Source organism: Notolabrus celidotus, chromosome 16 (genome assembly GCF_009762535.1).
Source record: "Notolabrus celidotus isolate fNotCel1 chromosome 16, fNotCel1.pri, whole genome shotgun sequence".
In the NCBI taxonomy this organism is placed as follows: domain Eukaryota; kingdom Metazoa; phylum Chordata; class Actinopteri; order Labriformes; family Labridae; genus Notolabrus; species Notolabrus celidotus.
The window spans coordinates 31,601,135-31,624,703 of NC_048287.1; the positions used below are offsets into that span (position 1 = coordinate 31,601,135).

The window sequence follows — 23,569 nt, forward strand, 5'->3', positions numbered from 1 at the left end:
CACAATATTTCCTCCAAATGTTAACAGAAAATGTAATAAAGTTTATTTTGTGTCCAGATGTAATTTTGTGAGAACTTCTATTGATATAATTAACATTTTTAAAAAACGTTGTAAGTAGTAGAGGACGTTTTCTGGAAAAATCAAGTATCCAAAAATTGCACTTGACTTGAAAATAAGTTGCACTTTTAAATGATTGTTTGCTTCTTCATACTGTCTGTATATATGTTCCATGTTGTTGAGTTGTGCTATTTATTTTGACGTGTGCTGCTGACCTCTTGTAAATGAGGTCTTGATCTCAAAGGGGGCCCTGTGATAGGCTGGCGACCCGTCCAGGGTGTACCCTGCCTTCCGCCTGAAACCAGCTGGGACAGGCTCCAGCCCCCCGTGACCCCTGATGGGATATGTGGTCAAGATAATGGATGGATGGATGGATGGATCTCAGTGGGACTCATCTGGTTAAATAAAGGTTAAATTAAATAAATAAATAAAAAAATCCAGATTAGATTTATACCAGATAATCCAGGGACTTTTTTCTATTTGCTACCTTTTCCTTGAGCTTGCATTTTCTAGTCTGCCTTCCGTTTTCCATTCGTGGTTTGCGAATTCGTACGAAATTCTCTGGTGTAAATGTTGCAAATTGACACGTGACTAAGCAACAATGTTAAAATTATACCACATCTAAAATTTGAGACCTCTCACATGTTTCACATATTTTAAGACTTTCTAAGGACTTGAGGAACCCCGTTTTATATATTATGAATTTATGCTAACAAGTCAAGTTTTACCGAACAAATAGATTTTACCATTTACTATTTTCACAGGTGGCGTTTCAGCTTTATACCAATCTGTCTGTCGACTTAATTCACAATATTTCCACAATATTTTTGTTTCCAGAAGTAATTTAATGAATACATGGCTGGAGAAGAGAGGGCGATTGTGATGTCGTAGTTATAGAAATTAGTGATGTGTCGGTCGCGAACGATCCGGCTCTAAGAGCCGGCTCTTTGAAGTGAACGACGGGAGCCGGCTCCTGACTGGGAGCCGTTTTTGTTTTTTTTTCTCGTCTTTTTCTGTGAAAGCCTCACGTGATTGGTCAAGACATGGTGGCGTCTTGACCAATCACGTGTCTACATTGAGCAGAACAGGGAGGGGACAGTCTATGGGAGGGAAGGGGTCGGAGACACAGACAGCACAGTGAGCAGCAACCGGAGACTAGAGGGAGAACGTGCGCGACAGAGGGAGAACGTGCGCGACAGAGAGAGAACGTGCTGGAAAGGTGAAAAAACGAGTGACTGCAGAAAACACAGAAAACTTTAGACACATTTAAAAGGCATAGACTGTTCAACGGCAGAGGGAAGACTGTGCAAGGTGAAAGTGTCATCAATCAGGGTCCACAAAAAACCTGCAAAGGCACATTAGAAGTGTCTGTGAAGGTTCTCAGTCATCCAGGTCATGGACATTAGAACTGTTTATCCATCAGTGCAATAAGTGAAGAATAAAGACAGTGAAGGGAACCTGCTGTTAATGAAGGTGTTTAAAAGTTTAGAAATAATATACATACAATCAGAGATTGGACCTTTTTGTCTAATTGAGATGAGTCTTGTTTTTGTACTTTATAATTTAATTTCTGTAACACTCTGCTCCATGTTGACAATATAAATAAAGCCTTTTAAATGATGCACATTTCATATAATGTATGTTTTTTACATTAGTAATTCATTTTACATATAATTTTACATTATTTTAGGTAATACATTCATTCAAACAAGAAAAAATCTGAGGAGCCACTTGGGAGCCGAAAGAGCCGGCTCTTTGTAGTGAGCCGAGCCAAAAGAACCGGCTCTTTAAAAAGAGCCGGAATTCCCATCACTAATAGAAATTTAACAATTTTTAAAAAACAGTTTTTAGTAGTAGAGGACGTTTTCTGGAAAAATCAAGTATCCAGATTAGATTTATACCACATAATCAAGGGACTCTGACTCATTACGAATTAAGTACATACAGTTGTGCTCATAAGTTTACATACCCTGTGAGAATTCATGATTTCTTGCGTAGTTTTTGTTGTTTTTATGACATAAAAAGAGTAAACACAGTCTGTCAGTTTTCTGTTTGATATTCTCTGAAAAATGGTCCAAAAAAATCACAAATTCTGCCAGGGTATGTAAACTTATGAGCACAACTGTATATGTATATAAACCAAATACTGATATATTAAAACTTCTCTTTTCGTACACGCAACTTTGCACAAGATGGTCCACGAATTCATGAATCTCTAAAAGCTGATGATTCCATTTGGTCTGTGGTAAAGACACACACCCCTCTGTGTCAGGGCTGGTGTCTAAAATACAATAATAAAAAGGTAGAATCCAGACTGAGGTATATTTGGAGAATCAGCCCGCCTCGTCTGTAATGCGGTTTTGCTCAAATAGTGGACCAGGTGAAAAACACGAGCGTACACGAGCGTGAGTAATCCCCTCTGAATCGAACAGCTGTAGTTCCACTGAGCAAGGCAGCGTCCTCTCCCAGCGGACTTCACGAAGATCCGGCCCCCAGGTGTGAACACGAGGAAACGTATGAATATCAATGAGCACGCTGATGAAAAGGGGGGGGGAGAGAGACACCGTGCTCAGCGAGCTTTTCGTGGATAAATGAGGGTTTGGAACAAGGTTCAAATTAACGATCCAGACACGAGGGGAGGGGGTTCTTTAACAAATCACAGTTCGAGGGTGGGGAGTTAATCTCAGGCGTTTTTTTTGTCTGATGAGCCCATCAGTGGTGCCGGTCACTCATGTGTTGAGTAATTTAGAAACACACACACTGCAGAATTTAATGAGAAAATAAGCATTCTTTCCTCTCTCATGAATAAAAATGACTTCTTGGAGATTTAAGGGAAAGAAATCTAAATAATATAAACAGTGATAACAAACAAACACAGCATCTGTTTTTGAAGTGTTTGCTCTAAATATGAGATACGCCGGAAAAATAAATATGTGACACCTACTTTCATGCAGTGATTGATGGCAGAAAACAGAAATAATTTCAGCTACTTTCTTACAGGACATTAAGTAAATTATGTCAAAATGACAGAGTCGGGCCTGCATATATTTAAAGCAGGAAATTCATATGATAATTTCCTTTCTGTAAAAGACACCTGCAGTATTTTAATACTCTCTCTCTGTCTGTAAAGTCTGCGGTTGAGCTCTGCAGATTTCATTCAGTGTGTGAATTACAGCATGAAAATTACACCGAGCACAAAGATCCGTTTGTGTTGAAAGAATAAAGAACAGAAGGAACATTTTGTGTTTTTTATTAATTAACACACAAATAACTCAGTGTGTTGTAATTATAAATCATTGTGGTCCTTTATTCGTTCGGTCCTGTTTATGATAAATGAGCATTTTCTGCTATTCTTTATCATTTTTTTTTAAAAACTAAACAACATTTTGTATTCATGGTCACAAAAAAACATCAAGTTCTGATATTATCAATCATAAGAAACATTAAATTAATATTTCTCTTTTTTCTGACATAAAAAAATATATAGTTGCTCATTTTTAAAATGGTCTAATTGCACATCTGGCTTGTTGATAAATGTTATATTAAAGCATTTAAATATTTTTTGATTATGTAAAAACAAGTTGCTGATAAAATGTTCGCCATATACATTAGATGCTCTTTGAGTGATTTCGCTCCCTCTCATCTTCGTGCACGAACATTCTGGCCACAGCGATTTGAAACCCAGAACATTAACCATGTAATGTTAAAGGTGACATATCACGCTCTTTTTCATCAACATATATTGGTCTAAGAGGTCCCCAAAACATGTCTTTAAAGTTTATTGCTCAAAAAAACACTTTGAAATCAGATTCTGGTCTGCCTGTAAACCCCTCTTTTTCAGCCCTGCTCAGAACAGGCTGTTTTCTCTCTGACCACGCCCCCTCAGGAAGTGGGTGTGGCCTCGGCCGTCCAGCACGTTTGTTTACATGTTGGCTGAATACACACGGCTGCTCACAGACCCGCGTTACTTCAACCCTCTGAATCTGATCCAGAATCTGATCCTGACGGAGAGGCGCCTGCAGCAGGACCTTTCTGAACCATTGCTCACAGATTTAGTGTTTCTTGTTGTTTTATTTGTCAGTATGTCGACGTGTGTCTTGGTACACAGCTACCAACATGTAGCTATGTGGCTAGGCTAACTAGCGCTAGCACTTATCCATGATAAATAAAAATCATCCACTAGATCTTCAAATCTGCAGACGTGGGGAGTCAAAGCGACCTCTGCCAGAAAGGCAGCAGGACTTTTCTGAAGGATTGGTCACAGATTTAGTGTTTCTTGTTGTTTTATTTGTCAGTATGTCGACGTGTGTCTTGGTACACAGCTACACCTACGAACATGTAGCTATGTAGCTATGCTAACTAGCGCTAGCACTTTTCCATGATAAATAAAAATCATCCACTAGATCTTCAAATTTGCAGACGTGGGGAGTCAAAGCGACCTTTGTGTTTATTAAGACAGCCTACAACTAGCATGCCTCCCTCCTAAGCTCCTTGTTAGCACACATGTGTGCAGGGAATGAAAAACGGAGGAGGGGTTGAGTTGTATTTTATACAGTCTATGGGCTGAACAAGCTCCGAGCTCTGACTTCCTGTTACAGACCGGATGGCGTTGTGACGTATGAAAAACACTGAAAACTGAAACGGCTGGTTTCAGCACACATTTACAGAAAGGTGGAGAAATCAGAACAGGGGCAGAATGGATTCTTTTACTTTTCAGGGGGTTTGTAGACAGGGACACAGATTTCAGGTAGAGAACCATTAAAAAGAACATTTTGCATGATATGTCACCTTTAAACAAACATATAAGAAGTGACAAGTAAACAAAAAAGAGAACCACACACACTGTTTCCCAAATACTGAATATACGTCCATCCTTTGCACATTTTAAATCTAGCTCATTAGATTACCCTCTTAAATTGCAGGAATAGACGGCCAAGCTGTGTAAGGGCCCCATGTGAGCATATATTGGTCCAGTTTGTCCAGCAAGTAGTATGTCACTCTCTCATAAGCAGCAAGTTGAGCCATGGTTGTTGCCCATTCTTCTTCTATTTCTAATAATTACACCACTTTAAATCTACATTTATCTAGAATCTAAACATGCAATTGGTTGTATGACTAATTCAAGTTCTATTATTTAAATGCTGTGTTTTCCATTTTCTTCTATAATATGTTAAATGTAAGGTGTTTTTTTTAAGTTGTTTTTGTTTAATCTGACCTCCTGCAGTGTTCTCAACATGATTTGTACTCTGATGACCTTCCATTTTGGCACACTGAAGTACATTATGTCCCAAAGAGGAAACACCCGTCCCAGCTCAAACGTTACAATTTGTCACTGATTGGACGGGACAGACACTTCATCACGTGAAGGACGACATGTTTACTGTTGGTTTGTTTATCAGCCACACGGCGTCCTGCGGAGAGCTTCTATACCTCGCCTCTTCCTGCAGACGACAGAAGTGAAGTCTCACTGTTTTATTTGCATGTTGCATTAATATTAATTACTCTACTGAGCTTTCAGCTGACAAGCACGCAACCACAACTGAGCTTGTTTTTTTTATCTCGTCTGCAAGAATAACTCATTTGCATTCTCTTTATTCTTCCTGTCACTGTATTTAATTTTCATCCCTGCGCATGTTACATTTCGGAAATTAGGATGTACATTTAGAGAAATCATATTTTCTGTTACCCTGTTTGTCCTGCACAGGTTTCCCAAGAGGTCAACACTGATATTTTTGGACTGCGTTGGCTGTTTTGTGCCAGTGTTTAATATCCTAAAATTCAGCCGACTCCTGCCAATAAAAAATTTCAAACAATTACAAGTATTCAGTGTTTCCCTCAGTTATTCTTGGCGGTTTGGAAAAGCCTCTAAAGCGAGCCGAGCCGGCCACAAACTCCACCACCATTAATAGTTCTGTTGTGTTTCCTTCACTTATAATATGAAGATCAATATCAAAATAAGTTCCTCAGGTTTTTACGAAGCGCTGGACCGACATCACAAGACAGAAGCAACCAAACATGAAAGCAGACACGTCTGCAGATTGAATTACCCGAGTGTTTGAAACGTCCTGCGCAAATAAACATATCTCGCCATCAAATATGAACGTTATTAAATTGTTTCTGGTTCTTCAGACAGGCACAGATCTCAAGCAGCCTGGTCAGCGGTCTACGAGTCATCCGAAAGCATCCCAATGTGATTAAAGAAAGGGAAAAATACATTACTGAGTGTGAGGTTTCACTGCAAAGTGCAACAAAATGAGAGTTTCTAAGTGGTGATGAATCAAGAGTATCTCATCAGACATAAACAGTCGGCTTCTGACACGTGTGCATGAATTTAGAATTGCATGCAAGAGAATTTCAACAGGTGTACTCCCTCAGATAATCAAATCTTGCCTTCAAATATGAATGATATTAAATTGTTTCTGGTTCTTCAGACGGGCACAGATCTCAAGCAGTCTGGTCAGCGGTCTGAGTCATCTGAATGTGACAAAAGAAAGGGTAAAATATGTGTACGTTTTCAGCTGCATGTGAGGTTTTGGTGCAAAGTGTCCACAAAATGAGAGTTTCTAAGTGGTGATGAATCAAAAGTATCTCATCAGACATAAACAGTCCACTTCTGACCTGCGTGCACGAATTTAAAATTACATGCAACTGAATTTGAACAGGTTTACTCCCTCAGATAATCAAATCTTGCCTTCAAATATGAATGATATTAAATTGTTTCTGGTTCTTCAGACGGGCACAGATCTAAAGCAGTTTGGTCAGTGGTCTGAGTCATCCAAGACCATCCGAATGTGATTAAAAGAAAGGGTAAAATACGTGTACGTTTTCAGCTGCATGTGAGGTTTTGGTGCAAAGTGTCAAAAATGAGAATACTTAAGTCGGCTTGTGCATGAAAATGTTTTTGCAGGTACACTTTATGATAAAAGTATCTCAAAACATCCTCATCAGACACAAATACAACCAGAACAGTCGGCTCCTGACTTGCGTGCACGCATTAAAAATGACATGCAACTGAATTTCAACAGGTTTACTACCTCAGATGAAAATATCTTGCCATCAAATATGATCTGGTTCTTCAGACAGGCACAGATCTCAAGCAGCCTGGTCAGTGGTCTGAGTCAAAAGAAAGGGTAAAATACGTGTACGTTTTCAGCTGCATGTGAGGTTTCGGTGTAAAGTGCCGCAAAATGAGAGTTTCTAAGTGGTGATGAATCAAAAGTATCTAATCAGACAAAAACAGTCCACTTCTGACCTGCGTGCACAAATTTAAAATTACATGCAACTGAATTTGAACAGGTTTACTCCCTCAGATAATCAAATCTTGCCTTCAAATATGAACGATATTAAATTGTTTCTGGTTCTTCAGACGAAGCAGTCTGGTCAGTGTTCTGAGTCATCCAAGACCATCCGAATGTGACAAAAGAAAGGGTAAAATACGTGTACGTTTTCAGCTGCATGTGAGGTTTTGGTGCAAAGTGTCAAAAAATGAGAATACTTCAGTCGGCTTGTGCATGAAAATGTTTTTGCAGGTACACTTTATGATAAAAGTATCTCAAAACATCCTCATCAGACACAAATACAACCAAAACAGTCGGCTCCTGACTTGCGTGCACGAATTTAAAATTACATGCAACTGAATTTGAACAGGTTTACTCCCTCAGATAATCAAATCTTGCCATCAAATATGAACGATATTAAATTGTTTCTGGTTCTTCAGACGGGCACAGATCTAAAGCAGTCTGGTCAGCGGTCTATGAGTCATCTGAATGTGACAAAAGAAAGGGTAAAATACGTGTACGTTTTCAGCTGCATGTGAGGTTTTGGTGCAAAGTGTCCAAAATATGAGAATACTTAAGTCGGCTTGTGCATGAAAATGTTTTTGCAGGTACACTTACATTAAAGTATCTCAAAACATCCTCATCAGACACAAATAGAACCAAAACAGTCGGCTCCTGACTTGCGTGCACGCATTAAAAATGACATGCAACAGAATTTCAACAGGTTAACTACCTCAGATGAAAGTATCTTGCCATCAAATATGATCTGGTTCTTCGGACAGGCACAGATCTGAAGCAGTCTGGTCAGCGGTCTAGGAGTCATCCAAATTTGACCAAAGAAAGGTTAAAATTTGTGTACGTTTCACCTCAGAGTGGCAAAAAATGATAAGTCTTAAGTCAGCTTGTGCATGAAAATGTTTTTGCAGATCTACTTTACCACAAAAGTACCTCAAAACATCCTCATCAGACATGTTACCTGGTAGGCTGGTAACAAGAAGTTGAGGCCTCACACTGATAAAACTTTCAAAAGTAATATTTATTTAACCTAAAGGTCAGATCTCTTCAAACAATCATGTGAAATGTCAGGAGTAGCAGGCCCAGCTGAGAGAGTGAGTGCTCAGACAGGCAGGCCTTTTATATCTCCTGAAGGCCCCGCCCAGTCGGGCAGGTAACTCAGACTACCCCTCCCAGCTCCACCCACATGCCGTCTCCAGACACCTGAAGCCTGAGGAAACACAGGGAGACTGAAGCGGGATGGGGTCGTCACACCCTCACCCTTGAAATGGGAGTCCTGACCTGGAATGTGCTACACAACCTGCAAGCCAACTCCAGCACTGACCATCCTGATCAACACCTCAGCAACCGTGGTACCTGGGAAGCACCTTTAAGAGAGGGTAGCCAAGACAGACAGAACAAAGAACTGCAGGCAGCAAAGACACAAGTCAGCCTTACACAGACACAGCCCTAAAGGAGTAGAGTGGGATTTGGCTTCTGTCTATAGCCGCCTTGAGTGACGCCACATTACTTACAATCAGTTGCATATGTGGAAGTATTACCTGACAGAGGTTTAACAGGTTTAATCAAAGAGGTCAACTTTGTTACACTGTAAAGGAGCTCTTACCAGGCATCTCACCACACAATGCATAAGGCTTAACAACTGGGAAAGTTTAGACTCTTAAGTGAAGAGTCTGATAAAGGAAAAGGATTAGCTCCTTTATCAGAGGTACAGAAATGATAAAGACAAAAACTTCAACAACTGCAAGAGCTTAAACCAGCAGAAACGTGTGATACTCAGCAACAGGATGTAGTAGAAAATCACTACACAGGATAAAACAAAGAACACAAACCTTCCCACAGTATCTCCCATGTGTCAGTTTAAATTCAGGCAGAAGCACGCTGAAGCAGCAGGCTGGTTAGTCAGATGGTTGGTTAGTTAAAGATGGTCCTTTTTAACTTTCATGTTGTATGCCGAGAATTCAGAGGAGACAAAAGTCAACATAGATTTTTTTTTCCACTTCATACTTTCATTACTTTCAACAGGAAACCATAACACCATGTTCCCATCAACCACTTCCTTTGAGACGTAACAGCCTCAAACGCTTTCTGACAAGAGTCAGACCAGTCAAATCTCACCTTTGGGCTCAAAAGGGAAGTGAGAGGTACAAAACCCACCATACCTAGAAATCGTGAGAGCTCTTTTCTAGAGGTCGGCACAGGAAACTGATCCGCCGCCAGCACCTTTGGCCCTCAGTGGCCTCACCTCTCCTTGTCCAACAACTTTACCAAGGTAGGTGACCGTTGCCTGGGCAAACTCACATTTCGCCAGATTGACTGTTGAACTGGCCCATACCAAGACGATCAAAGAGGGCCTGGATGCGCCTAAGGTGGTCACTAAAGATAACCACATTGTCTAAATACACAGCACAACCAACCAGACCTGATTCCACCTGGTTCAGGAGGCGCTTGAAGGTACCTGGGGCGTTACGTAGGCCAAATGGCATAACTGTATGAGTAAAGCCCAATGGAAGTAATAAATGCTGCAACCTCCTTAGCTCTAGGCGTTAAAGGAACTTGCCAATAACCTTTGGGCGGCAGGAGCTCAGTCCATAGGGACTTGGCTTGGGAACCGAAGGGTGGCCGGTTCGAGTCCCAGCATGGACGAAGCTTGGCAAGTGGACTGGTGGCTGGAGAGGTGCTGGTTCACTTGCCTGGGCACTGCAGAGGTGCCCTTGAGCAAGGCACCCCAACTGCTTGGGGTGCGCTGGCTGATGGCAGCATCCTCACTCTGACATCTCTCCATAAGCATGTTCACTGCATGTGTGTGCATGATTGTATGTATATACCAAAAACTGTATGTGTAGCATGCAAAAGTAGATCCGACTACAGGCAGAAGTGCCAGGACTTGATCACCTGGACTAGATTCACGGCGCTCTCCACGTCGGTCATAGAGAGCTTTCATTTTGGATTAAGCTGCTTGCAAATTTTTCTTAGCCACTTCATTAGCCCTGTACAGACGCTGCCTAAAACCATTCACATAGTCTATTCAGTTTTTGGGGGGTCCCTGGGCTTGCCAATTATTGTGCAGTGAGGCTAAGGGACCACGAACAATGTGACAAGGTCATTTGGACTAAAGCCTAAGCTTTCTTGGGATACCTCTCTTGCAGCCAACATTTGACAGGGTAAACCCTCTTCCCAATCACGATCCAGCTCTGTGCAGTAAGAACGCAGAAGGGACTTTAAGGTTTGGTGGAACCGTTCTAAAGCTCCCTGGCTTCGTGCGTGATACGCACCAGGTTTGAGAGTGTTAAATGTTCAACTGCTTTAGCACTGCACCAAACAGATTTGAACAGAAATTAGACCCCTGATCTGACTGAACCACCTTTGGGATACCAAAAATAGACATAAACTGTGTCAATGCTTTGAAGACGGACTTCGCTGTAGTATTTCTGAGAGGGTAGGCAGCAGGATAGCAAGTAGCCTGACACGTTACAGTTAGCAAACATGCATTTCCAGCTTTGGATTGTGGCAGGGGACCAACACAGTCAACTGTCAGATGTTCAAATGGATGCCCAGCAACTGGAACGGGATAAAGAAGGGCTGGCCTTATCACTTGGTTAGGTTTACCAGTTAACTGCCAAGTGTGGCAGGTTTTGATAAAGGCAGAGATGCCTCTCTTAACTCCAGGCCAGTAAAAATGTTGCAGAACTCTGTCATAGGTTTTCCTTACTCCTAGATGACCAGCAATGCCATCATGAGCAGTTTGAAGAACAGCCAATCGAAGTGCAGAGGGTAGAACAATTTGCAACAGAACCCTCCCCCTGAGGAACCCATTTTCTCACCAACATACCATCTCTGAGAAAACAGCCATGAGAGGCACTCTCCACCTCATGTTCAGGGAGAACCTGGCAGTACAGATCCTGCAGTGGAGGGGTCGTCACAGACATAGATAAAACCAGAAGTGTGTGCTCCTGACCTGCGTGCAGGAATTTAAAATTACATGCAACTGAATTTCAACAGGTTTACTACCTCAAATAAACTCTTGCACTACTAGACTGTAAATATTGATCTGGAGCGGGTCACTTCAGGTGAGTATTAGCTGGACCCCGTGTTTGTGCACGCATGGAAGGAAGAGGAAGAACCCTGACAACAATGTGACGCCACGAATCCATGATTTTTACAGTGCATTTCAATACATGTTGCAAAGTCTACATCATGAGTTAAGGTCCAAGCATCAAAAGAACTGAAGGTTTTAAACGTACTTCAAGAATCCCATGTTTCATGACGTCTTCGTATTAGCTTGTACTTATTTGTAGCCATTTTTGAAACTGTATTAATGGTTTCTTTTTACATTCGAAAATTCAATTAAAGACCCAAACAAAGAAATATTAATATATGATTTAAACAAACGGCACAAATGTGGCATATTTGACTATTTGACATCTAATCTGCACAGATGAAATGTTCAAACCAAGCCAGAAACCTTGGTGTAGTCTTAGACTCAGACCTTAATTTCAGCAGCCACATTAAGACCATCACAAAGTCCGCCTACTATCACCTTAAGAATATATCAAGGATTAAAGGACTCATGTCTCAGCAGGATGCAGAAAAACTCCTCCATGCATTTATCTTTAGCAGACTAGACTACTGTAACGGGGTCTTTACAGGACTCCCTAAAAAGTCCATGAGGCGCCTGCAGCTCATACAGAATGCTGCTGCTCGAGTCCTAACAAGGACCAAGAGCGTAGACCACATCAGTCCAGTTCTTAGATCCCTACACTGGCTTCCTGTCTGTCAGAGAATAGACTTTAAAATCCTGCTGATGGTTTATAAAGACCTGAATGGTTTAGGCTGATCTGCTGCTACTTTATGAACCATCTGGACCTCTGAGGTCATCAGGTCCTGGTCTTCTTTCAGTCCCTAGAGTCAGAAGGAAACATGGTGAAGCAGCGTTTAGTCATTATGCACCACATATCTGGAACACACTCCCTGAAAGCTGCAGGTCTGCTCCAACTCTCACCTCTTTTAAATCAAAGACTAAGACCTTTTTATTTCCCTCTGCCTTTTTAATATATTTCTAATTTTCCTTTTCTTTTCTGTTTTATTATATTTGTCATTTTAATTATGTTCTTTTATGCCTCTTGTGTATGAAATGCACTATAAAGCTTGACTACTTACTTCAAATTTTAAAGCTTCTTTGCACATCTTTCAGGTTGTATTGCTTCTCGTGTTGAATTTAATAAAGTGTTGTGCAAAGACACGCAGAATCCGTGGATTCTTGATATGACCACAACGAAAATACTAACAAGCTGTTCTGTTTTTAACATTTCAGGGACAGGCATACATCCAAATTATGATAAATGATAAAGATAAAAAAGGAAGATGTTTATGTTTTGGAGTGTTTAACTCAGTGCATGGTTACTTTCGTGTACGAATCTGGTTATCATTGATACCAAAGCGAAAATACTAACCAGGTGTTCTGTTTTTAACATTTCAGGGACTGGCATCCATCCAAATTCTGATAAAAGATTACAATAAAAAAGGAAGATGTTTATGTTTTGAGGTGTTAAACTCAGTGCATGGTCACTTTCGTGTACGAATCTTGTACTCATTAATAGCTGTAACATTCGTGTGGAAGGATTCTCAGTACAGTAGACGGCTCCATCCTGATGCAACACCAACATGAAATCCTATTTTAGTATTTGGGAAGTCACAAAGTTAAATCTGGTCAAATGGGGATCCCTGGTGTTCGTGTTCACACTAACTTCACCCCCGAAACATTCCCAGTCGACGTGGAAGGTGGGTTTGATCCAAGAGCAGCCGAGCAGCTCCGATACCGCCAATACGTGTGTGTGTGTGTGTGTGTTTGTGAGTGAGTGTGTGTGTGTCGAGTTTCCCCATGAAGAGCTCCAGCTGAGAGGAGGCAGGGCAAACGCTGTGACACACACACACACATATCTACACACACATTCAGACCAGCCCAGGCTCTCTAGTGACTCACCCCCCCCCCCCCCCACACACACACACACGAAATCACCGCCACTTCACTCACTCACTCACTCACTCACACAACCTGGCACGCCAGTACTCTCTTTCCCAAACACACACCCACACACACAGCCTCTCACTATTTCATAAAGCAGCGATGGCTCTGAAAATACATGCGTGTGTGTGTGTCAGTGTGTGTGTGTGTGTGTGTGTGTGTGAAATAAAAGCGAGAGCGGGTATGAAAAAGGTCTAAATATGTGTGCAAGATGCAGCTGTCATGCATGCTTTCTGCATGTTTGTGCACGTGTGAAATAACTAGCAGTTTGACAGAGCAACAAAAGAGTGTGTGTGTGTGCGTGTGTGTGTATGTGTGTGTTTGTTCCAGCTCATATAGCTGCCACAAACCCCTCATGACTGAATGCCACTGAGGGCAACACAAACACAGAATGGGGTCCATTTCAATCACCACAAATAATACAAAAAATAAAACATGCGTGGAGCGGCAATTTTCAGGCGATAAAAACCAATGATGTGAACAGTCTAAACGGTGAAATAAAAGCTGCGTGTGTGTGTGTGTGTGTGTGTGTGTGGGTTGTGGATTGGGGTGACAGGTCAGGTGGCAACAGCAAATCACAGCTGCACTTCCTAGGAACCGGCGAAATGTGTGTGAGAGTGTGTCAAAGAAATAGCAGCGTGTCAGAGCAGGAAGAGGGGGGAAAAAGCGATAGTGTGCATGTGTGTGTGTGTGTGTGTAGAAGTCTCCCGGCGAGGAAGGGAAAGCGCAAAGATCTGTGTGTGTGTGTGTGTGTGTGTTGGCGTTTGTGACAAATAAATAGCAGGCAGGGAGCAAGCGAGCGCGCTGTGATTCAGAGACTGGCAGCATGACTGACTGATCCCTGCATCCATATCATAGGATTAAAAAGCCTGACACGCCAGCGATACAATAGCGGCGAAATATGAGACAAAAAAAAAAGTCGGTCAATGGAAAAGGAAATGTGATTATGAACCAGAACAGAAGAGAGGGGAGATAATATTAAAAAAAACAAAAAATCTGACACACTTTTTTCAACAAGAGCCGTGTAGAGGAGGTGGATGTTAACGCTGTCACCGGGCAGTATAGAAGGAAAGAGGAAGAGGAGGAGCCGCTGCCAAAAATGAGCCTCTCTGGGTTTTTCCCAGAGCCAAGACACACTTCCGTCACACTGTCAGGGATGTGGTGGAGGGTGAAACCTGCCCAAATTCAGTTTACACACCTGTTCCTCTAAGCCGGACAGAAATCTCCCCCTCTGTACCTCCTTTCAAACGAGACTCAAACCCGCCACACGCACTCACACACACACTCCTGAGGAAGCAGAAAGAACCCCCTTTCAAGATTCATCTGCAGAGGACTCCACCTCGCTCAGGTCAAAGGTCACCTGCGTTTTCTCCATGAGTTCGCCACCTCAAATTGAGTCTGCCCCCCCTCCCCAAGCCGGCTCACGAGGCGCACCTAATTATTCATGATTTTATGTAACATGATTTGACTCGAAAATTGGGTCAGAGAACATACCGAGAATGAACCGGATGAACTCCTCGCGGAGAGAGACGGGGGGGGAGTTTGATCATGTGGAAAGAAAGTCTGAAAATATACTAAGACTGTTATTATCAACACGCAGAGAGGACTCTCACACGCTTTGTGCATTCATTAATGTGGAGTTTGTGCAACTTAAAAAACAGATTTATGAGGAAACACGTAAACAAAACTATGAATCAGTCGCTTACATGCAAACTGGTTTCAATTTAAAGCGGTTCAAAAAGCAGACCGACGATGGGATCAGATTCTGCCTGAAGCTGGAATCATCTACCAGTCAGGGTCCGGGAGGCAGACACCCTCTCCACTTTTAAGAGTAGGCTTCAAACTTTCCTTTTTGACAAAGCTTATAGTTAGAGCTGGATCAGGCTTGGACCAGCTTTTGAAAAAAAACAGACACCCTCGTATCTTAAAGACCTCATCGTGCCCTATTACCCCTCTAGAACTCTACGCTCCCAACATGCAGGCTTGCTAGATGTACCTAAAGTCTCTAAAAGTAGTATGGGAGGTAGAGCCTTCAGTTATCAGGCCCCTCTCCTTTGGAATCATCTACCAGTGTCGGGAGGCAGACACCCTCTCCACTTTTAAGAGTAGGCTTCAAACTTTCCTTTTTGATAAAGCTTATAGTTAGAGCTGGATCAGGCTTGGACCAGCTTTTGTCATGCTGCTATAGGCCTAGACTGCCGGGGGAACTGGCGCACTGACACACTGGGATCCTAGCTCACCCCCTTCCCCCCAACCCCTTCATCACTTACTTTAACTGTCCCTGTCCCATTAAAGTTACTAACCATAGACCTTTCTGGAGTCCCTGAGCTCCCTTGTCTCGTAGATTCCTCTGAGCTGCCGTAGACGTCCTCCTGCTGCGGACGTTCTGGACTCCAGCGGCAACAGCTTCTACTGCTTGTCTCATCACTATCACTTCTCTCTCTTACTCTCCTCTATCTGTCTTTCCAGACCCAACTCAGTCGAGGCATGATGACTGTCTAACATGAGTCTGGTCCTGCTGGAGGTTTCTGCCTGTTAAAGGAAGTTTGTCCTCACCGCTGTAACTAGCTAAATACTGCGATGTGCAATGCTCATGGTGGATTAAGGTGGGGTCAGACTGAGTCTTACCCGGTCTTGAAGTTGGGTCTCTGTTCATAATTTGACATAGAGTGGTCTAGACCTGCTCTGTTTGTAAAAGCGTCTTGAGATAACGTTTGTTGTGATTTGGCGCTATACAAATAAAGATTGATTGATTGATTGATTGAAGCCTGACTGTGTCTTTTTTTTAAATACAGAATAAAGCTTCATAAACCACTTCTTTAAATGTCTCCCATACAAAGCAGCCTCATAAATCCCTTCAAATCAGTCAGGTTTTTATGATAAATAACACTTAATCACTCTAAAAATCTGCCTTTGTCACAAAGTGATAGTCATCTGCATGGGACTCCCTGCAAAGCACTTTAAAAATGAATACACTGGTTTCTTTTAATCACTTTAAATCATTAGTTTTAACATTTTTAACCTCTGGTTGTACCTGTTTTCACTGACTTTGTGTAACATTATTTTTCAATTGTTGTAACGTTACATTATAACATTGCTTGTCATGCATTTTAATGTTTCTTTTACATGCTCATCGTCATTGTAAACGAGGGCTTCCTCTCAATGATTTTTGAGTTTAAATAAAAGATAATAATTTATCATTTTAAACGCAAACAGGTGGAGAAGAAGAAACCATCATGAAATCAGTCTAAGATTTCTACGGAAGCCCTAAAAGGACATGAATAAATATAAAAGGGTTGTTGACAAATAAGCCTAAAAAAAAAGTTGTTTTTTTAAAGTATTTCCAGAATGGAATGCATATTTTTGTGTCTGGAATAATGTGTTCTAACAAGGCTTGTATGTTACAGCTTTTTTAAGTGTTTAAATATTTATTTTTTACTCTTTTCTTTACTTGAACACCCAAAAAAATGTCAGGTGGCGCAACCAGATATATGTACTTACCTATTATTTATTCTAACTGAAACTTTGAGGAAGTATCCCTTAGAGTGGTTACAGTGCTTTACACTTTTGAGTATATTTTTATTCACACTATATATTAGGATTTTTGCATTCTATTGGCCAGGTATAAAATATACAATTTACAGTTTGAGGTTGGTTGTACCACCTGACATGGAAAGTGTTACCGTCCACCTATAAGTTGATAAAAGCTTTTCTATTATTATTAAAGAGACATCTACAAACCTTTTAACTCAGCCATGATAATCAGTAGTGTCCTCTGACTGATCCCATATGTTGAAGTCCATTATAACTTCTTACTTTCAAAATAAAAGCTCCATGAGTACGGTGGTCCCACCCTGACATTTGAGAACATAAATAACCTTAGGTGCCTTTAAACTCTTGATATTTATGAAATTATGTTTATTTCAAATCTCTTATATGTAAAATCATGCCATGGTGTTTTAATTAGAATTTATTATTATTATTAAAATACATTTTTTATAGTGTTTTAAGTCAGTTCACTTGATTGGACGGTTGCGCCACCTGACATTTTCAGGGTTTGAGATACTTCAAAATAAATCTCAATATTTGAATGTTCTGAAATTGAATTTAAAATGAGCAGGTTTTATAGAATCAATTGATGTATGTCTTAAAAATAACTAATTATTTCAAAAGAAAATAATGGATTCGGACACAAAAGATAGAAATTAATTTTACTTGTTATGTTAAGATTACAAGCTTTATTTTTCTCATTATCTCAAGATCGCAACTTATTTCTGTTATTTCAAAATAACTTATTTTCTTGTTATCTCCAAAAAAAAATTAAAATCAGCGACTTATTTTTCCTATTTCAAGATCACAACTTATTTTTCTCATTATTTCAAAATAAAAGCTTTGATTTCTCGAGATAATGGGAAAAATAAGAAGAGAAAATAAAATGTTTGTAATCATGTTCTTTTAAGGCTTCCGCACACACAAGGAATTTGACGTGGTGAATGGAACATTGGTTCTTAACAACAAGACAGTAAGGACACAACAAGAGAGTAAGGACACAACAACACAGTAAGGACACACCAAGACAGTAAGGGCACAACAAGACAGTAAGGACACAACAACACAGTAAGGACACACCAAGACAGTAAGGACACAACAAGACAGTAAGGACACAACAAGACAGTAAGGACACAACAAGACAGTAAGGACACACCAAGACAGTAAGGACACAACAAGACAGTAAGGACACAACAAGACAGTAAGGACACAACAAGACAGTAAGGACACAACAAGAGAGTAAGGACACACCAAGACAGTAAGGACACACCAAGACAGTAAGGACACAACAAGACAGGAAGGACACAACAAGACAGTAAGGACACACCAAGACAGTAAGGACACACCAAGACAGTAAGGACACACCAAGACAGTAAGGACTTTCAAAATAAAAGGACACAACAAGACAGTAAGGACACAACACAGTAAGGACACAACAACACAGTAAGGACACAACAAGACAGTAAGGACACACCAAGACAGTAAGGACACAACAAGACAGTAAGGACACACCAAGACAGTAAGGGCACAACAAGACAGTAAGGACACACCAAGACAGTAAGGACACACCAAGACAGTAAGGACACAACAAGACAGTAAGGACACACCAAGACAGTAAGGACACACCAAGACAGTAAGGACACACCAAGACAGTAAGGACTTTCAAAATAAAAGGACACAACAAGGCAGTAAGGACACAACACAGTAAGGACACAACAACACAGTAAGGACACACCAAGACAGTAAGGACACAACAACACAGTAAGGACACAACAACACAGTAAGGACACAACAACACAGTAAGGACACAACAACAACACAGTAAGGACACAACAAGACAGTAAGAACATGCTGATGGTGCAGATGCTGGATGTGAAGTTGCCGAGCCTCACCAGCTTTACTAATTTTGTCCCTAAAGGGCTTCCATACTAAACTCAAGAGGAGCACATTTATGGTGAACAAGAAACTTCAGCTGATAGGAGACCTGTTATCAGATTCTGTAATTGTCATTTTCACAAATAAAAAGACATTTTGTTCCAAGAAATTTACCTTAAACACAAAAAACTAGCTTCATATTAGACACAAAAGGATCATATTTATGGTGAACAAGCAACTTCAGCTAATAGGAGACCAGTTATCAGTTTCTGTAATTATTTTGGGGTTTTTAAACGAATAAAAAGACATTTTGTGTAGAAAACAAAATGTGATTAATTTTGTCCCTAAAGGACTTCCATTCCTTTCAGTAGAATGTAATATATAGAATTAAAAACGAGTTTTAAACCCCTCTGTCTGACTCCCTGGTGGTCTGGTGGTGGTCTGGTCTTTATATTTAACAGTTAAACCCCAGTATGGTGAACATACTAACACCCTCTTACTGACCAAACCAGTATGAAACCAGTCTGCCATTAACTGGCACCATTTCAACGTCTGTTCACCAAACAGGCAACCAGTCCTCTGAAGCAGCTCCACCACACTGAACAAGTTAAATAACACAATAAAACTAACTTCATATTAGACATAAAAGGTGCATATTTATGGTGAACAAGTAACTTCAGCTTATAGGACACCTGTTATCAGTTTCTGTAATTGTTTTGAAGCTTTTTAATGAATAAAAAGACATTTTGTTACAAGAAATGTATCTTAAACGGTGAAAACAAAATGTGATTAATTTTGTACCTAAAGGACTTCCGTACTAAACACAAAAGGAGCATATTTATACAAATTGTGACCAATTAACTTCAGGTAATAAGAGACCTGTTCACAGTCTGTGTAATTGCTTTTTTTCACAACTAAAAATACATTTTGTCACTTAAAAACTAATTAAATATTAGACATAAAAGATGCATATTTATGGTGAACAAGCAGCTTCAGGTAATAGGACACCTATTATCAGTTTCTGTCATTTTTTTTTTTTTTTTTAAATGAATAAAGACATTTTGTTCCAATAAATTTATGTTAAGCACAAAAAAAAAACTAGTTTCATATTAGACATAAAAGGTGCATCTTTATGGTGAACAAGTAACTTCAGCTTATAGGACACCTGTTATCAGATTCTGTAATTGTTTTGGGGTTTTTTAACGAATAAAAAGACATTTTGTGTAGAAAACAACATTTTATTAATTTTGTCCCTAAAGGACTTCCATACCTTTCAGTAGAATGTAATATATAGAATTAAAACCGAGTTTTAAACCCCTCTGTCTGAGTCCCTGGTGGTCTGGTGGTGGTCTGGTCTTCATATTTAACAGTTAAACCCCAGTATGGTGAACATACTAACACCCTCTTACTGACCAAACCAGTATGAAACCAGTCTGCCATTAACTGGCACCATTTCAACGTCTGTTCACCAAACAGGCAACCAGTCCTCTGAAGCAGCTCCACCACATTGAACGAGTTAAATAACACAATAAAACTAACTTCATATTAGACATAAAAGGTGCATATTTATGGTGAACAAGTAACTTCAGTTAATAGGAGACCTGTTATCAGTTTCTGTAATTGTTTTGAAGATTTTTAATGAATAAAAAGACATTTTGTTACAAGAAATGTATCTTAAATGGAGAAAACAAAATGGGATTAATTTTGTACCTAAAGGACTTCCGTACTAAACACATAAGGAGCATATTTATACAAATTGTGACCAATTAACTTCAGGTAATAATAGACCTGTTCACAGTCTGTGTAATTGCTTTTTTCACAAATAAAAATACATTTTGTTACTTAAAAAGTAGCTTCATATTAGACATAAAAGGTGCATTTTTATGGTGAACAAGTAACTTCAGTTAATAGGACACCTGTTATCAGTTTCTGTCATTTTCTTTTTTTTTTTTAAATGAATAAAGACATTTTGTTCCAATAAATTTATGTTAAACACAAAAAAAACCTAGTTTCATATTAGACATAAAAGGTGCATCTTTATGGTGAACAAGCAACTTCAGCTAATAGGACACCTGTTATCAGTTTCTGTCATTTTTCTTTTTTTTTTTTAAATGAATAAAGACATTTTGTTCCAATAAATTTATCTTAAACACAAAAAAACTAGCTTCATATTAGACATAAAAGGTGCATATTTATGGTGAATAAGTAACTTCAGCCAATAGGAGACCTGTTATCAGATTCTGTAATTATTTTTGGGTTTTTAAACGAATAAAAAGACATTTTGTGTAGAAAACAACATTTTATTAATTTTGTCCCTAAAGGACTTCCATACCTTTCAGTAGAATGTAATATATAGAATTAAAACCGAGTTTTAAACCCCTCTGTCTGACTCCCTGGTGGTCTGGTGGTGGTCTGGTCTTTATATTTAACAGTTAAACCCCAGTATGGTGAACATACTAACACCCTCTTACTGACCAAACCAGTATGAAACCAGTCTGCCATTAACTGGCACCATTTCAACGTCTGTTCACCAAACAGGCAACCAGTCCTCTGAAGCAGCTCCACCACACTGAACGAGTTAAATAACACAATAAAACTAACTTCATATTAGACATAAAAGGTGCATATTTATGGTGAACAAGTAACTTCAGCTTATAGGACACCTGTTATCAGTTCCTGTAATTGTTTTGAAGATTTTTAATGAATAAAAAGACATTTTGTTACAAGAAATGTATCTTAAACGGAGAAAACAAAATGTGATAAATTTTGTACCTAAAGGGCTTCCGTACTAAACATAAAAGGAGCATATTTATACAAATTGTGACCAATTAACTTCAGGTAATAATAGACCTGTTCACAGTCTGTGTAATTGCTTTTTTTCACAAATAAAAATAAATTTTGTTACTTAAAAACTAACTTCATATTAGACATAAAAGATGCATATTTATGGTGAACAAGCAACTTCAGGTAATAGGATACATGTTATCAGTTTCTGTCATTTTTTTTTTTTTTTTTTAAATGAATAAAGACATTTTGTTCCAATAAATTTATGTTAAACACACAAAAAAAACTAGTTTCATATTAGACATAAAAGGTGCATCTTTATGGTGAATAAGTAACTTCAGCCAATGGGAGACCTGTTATCAGATTCTGTAATTATTTTTGGGTTTTTTAACGAATAAAAAGACATTTTGTGTAGAAAACAACATTTTATTAATTTTGTCCCTAAAGGACTTCCATACTTTTCAGTAGAATGTAATATATAGAATTAAAACCGAGTTGTAAACCCCTCTGTCTGACTCCCTGGTGGTCTGGTGGTGGTCTGGTCTTTATATTTAACAGTTAAACCCCAGTATGGTGAACATACTAACACCCTCTTACTGACCAAACCAGTATGAAACCAGTCTGCCATTAACTGGCACCATTTCAACGTCTGTTCACCAAACAGGCAACCAGTCCTCTGAAGCAGCTCCACCACACTGAACGAGTTAAATAACACAATAAAACTAACTTCAGCCTCTGGTTTAATTCCATATGAAGGGACACGGGGTCTAAAAACATGAAGTTATCGGTTTATTTTACTGTAAAACTGAGAAATATCAAACTAATCCTCGGATCGAGTCAACGTATGTTTCCCCCCCGGTCCTCGTTCTGTATAAAAACAGCTTTAAATCGGCTCTGAGGGAGAGGACAGCTCGGGCTGACTCAGAAAGATGTTAAAAAAGGAGAAAGCAGAATATAAAAAGGTGTTTTTGTGTTAAAAAAGAAGGCTATAGTGTGTTTCTATACAGCCTGCTGACGGTGGAGTCACCTCAGATGACCCAGGCAGCCAGACTGCCTGTCTGCTAGCTCGCCCCGGCTGAACCTCACATCCAAGCGGGCAACAACAACACTTCACCCGGGGACACCAAACTCACTCCACCGGTACCCAGACACCCACTAAAACACCCCGGGATTACTCTACACATAACCCGGTGTCTGCCTCTGGAGGAAGGGGGGTGAAATGAGGGGAAATACGGAGCCAAAACAAACCGACATGGAGGATCCAGAGACAGCCACGTTTCGAGCTGCTGTCTGCGGGGAAGGGCTGCAGCTAACCCGGGTCCCTGTCTCTGCAGGCTGCAGGCTCCCTCTGGATGATTGCACTTTCACATAATACATGTATTATGTGTTCTTTCAGATTAAAAAAGGAAGGTGGGAAAAGTTCCCCACCACTTAAAAAAAAAAAAAACAACCTGAACCGGATGACATTCACTTCTTTTAAAGAGGTGTGTGTAAAGTTCCCTGACAGGCAGGAATCTAAGTGTTTTAAATGCATGTTTTCTGGGTTGATTTGAAGGTGATTCCCCCCTCAGAGAGCCTGTGATGGAGGCAGCAAGCAGCAGCAGCAGCAGCAGCAGCCTGAGCCAGGCAGAGACAGCCGAGTCTCTGCCTGGCTAGTCTTGCCTGCAACCAACCCCCTCTTAATAACTTCACTTTTGCGGTCACTTTTGGTGCAGATTTCCCTCCAGGAGTTCCATAAATAAGAAGTTGTCCTTGTGTCCTACCTGTGCGAGGTCTCTGTTTGCAGGGTGCGACAGCCTGGAAGTTGATTATTCCCAGAGATCCAGAGTGGTGCGGTGCGGGGCGCATATAGCTAGCGCTGGGTACAGTAAAGATTGTAGCATAGCTAACCTAAAGACAACAGTAGAGAGGAGGAAAAAAAAAAAAGAAAAGCCTCCTCGTTGCTCATAGGGGGGATCGACGACAAAAACCACATGATCTTTTACGT

General features: G+C 40.2%; 1 protein-coding gene across 1 annotated transcript in view; it reads right to left on the bottom strand.

Annotated features, from left to right (window-relative positions):
• Positions 1 to 23,569, bottom strand: part of LOC117828488 (zinc fingers and homeoboxes protein 2) — a 207,636-nt gene that overhangs the window by 183,907 nt on the left and 160 nt on the right. The window contains exon 1 of the mRNA XM_034705659.1: positions 23,346 to 23,569. This exon is cut by the window's right edge and continues 160 nt beyond it. The gene's annotated coding sequence lies outside the window, so the exon portion shown is untranslated. The remainder of the gene's footprint in view (positions 1 to 23,345) is intronic.